Below are 1,927 nucleotides of genomic sequence, written 5' to 3' on the forward strand. Positions count from 1 at the left end.
TCTGCTTCCATCAGTTGCTTGATGAAGGTTCTATGATGACAATTAAGGTAGTCATCAATCTGATTACAGGGGAAGGCCATTTAAGGCACCATCTCGACAATTGCTTAGGGTCTTAGCTGAGGTCATCCTTGTGGATTCCTGGGAAAATTCTCTAGTGCCATGTTTCTTGTTAGCCCCATAATGGCTCCCTCAATCCAGATATCTCTTTCCTTGCTCTCCCTCTGTCCTGCCCCATCTCAACCATCCCATTACCTCAAGTTCACCTCCCCTCCCCTCCTTCCTCCCTTCTCCTCCCCTTCTGCCCTCCCTTCTCCCCCCACCCCCACACTCCCAATTTTCTCAGGAGATATTGTCTATTTCCCCTTCTCAGGGGATCCATGTATAGTGCTCTTAGGGGTCTCCTTGTTACCTAGCTTCTCTGGACTTGCGGACTGTAGGCTTGTTATCCTTTACCTTATGCCTAATATTCACTTATGAGTGAGTACATACCATGCTCATCTTTCTGGGTCTGGGTTACCTTACTCAGGATGGTTTTTTTCTAGTTCCATTTGTATGCAAATTTCAAGATGTCATTGTTTTTTACTGCTGAGTAGTACTCCATTGTGTAAATGTCCATTTTCTTTATCCATTCTTTGGTTGAGGGGCATCTAAGTTGTTTCTGGATTAGGGATATTACAAATAATGCTGCTATGAACATACTTGAGCAAATGTCTTTAAAGTATGATTAAGCATCCTATTATATATACCCAAGAGTGGTATTGCTGGATCCTGAGGTAGGTTGATTTCCAATTTTCTGAGAAACTGCCATACTGATTTCCAGAGTGGTTGTACAAGTTTACATTCCCACAAGTAATGAAGGAGTATTCCCCTTACTCTACATCTTCTCCAGAATAAGTTCTCATTGGTGTTTTTGATCTTAGGCATTCTGACTGGTGTAAGATGGTATCTCAGAATTGTTTTGATTTCATTCCCCTGATGGCTAAGGATGTTGAACATTTCCTTAAGTACCTTTTAGTCATTTGAGATTCCTCTGTTGAGAATTATCTGACTAGTTCTGTACCCCATTTTTTAATTGGATTATCTGGAATTTTAATGTATAATTTCTTGAGTTCTTCATATAGTTTGAAAAACAGTTGAATTTTGTCAAAGGCTTTTCAGCATAAAATGAGATGATAATATAATTTTATTTCTTTCAGTTTATTTATATGGTGAATTACATTGATAGGTTTTCGTATGTTGAACCATCCCTGAATCTAAGGAGTAAAACCAACTTTATCATGGTGGATGATTTTTTTATGTGTTCTTGGATTCTGTTTGCCAGTATTTTATTGAGTATTCTTGCATTAATGTTTATAAGGGAGATTGGTATGTAATTCTGTTTTTTGGTTGAGTCTTTGTGTGGTTTTGGTGTCAGAGAAACTATAGGCTCACAAAAAGAGTTTAGTAATGTTCCTTCTGTTTCTATCGTGTGGAACAATTTGAGGAGTATAGGTATTAGCTTTTCTGGTAGAGTTCTGATAGAATTCTGCACTGAAACCATTGGGCCTTGAGCTTAGTTTGGTTGGGAGACTTTTGATGACTGTTTCTATTTCCTTAAGGGTTATAGGTCTATTTAAATTGTTCATCTGGTGTTGATTTAATTTTGGTATGTGGTGCCTACCCAAAAATTTGTCCATTTATTTTACAATTTTCCAATTTTGTGGAGTACAGATTTTTAAAGTATGACCTAATGGTTCTCTGGATTTCATCAGTGTCTGTTGTTATGCCTCTCTTTTCATTTCTGATTTTGTTAATTTGGATGTTCTCTTTCTGACTTTTGATTCGTTTAGATAAGGGTCTCTCTATCTTGTTGATTTTCTCAAAAAATCAGCTCTTTGATTCATCATTTCTTTGTTTTATTTGTTTCTATTTTATTGATTTCAGCCCT

This window comes from Microtus ochrogaster, unplaced genomic scaffold (assembly GCF_000317375.1).
Source record: "Microtus ochrogaster isolate Prairie Vole_2 unplaced genomic scaffold, MicOch1.0 UNK127, whole genome shotgun sequence".
Classification (NCBI taxonomy): Eukaryota; Metazoa; Chordata; class Mammalia; order Rodentia; family Cricetidae; genus Microtus; species Microtus ochrogaster.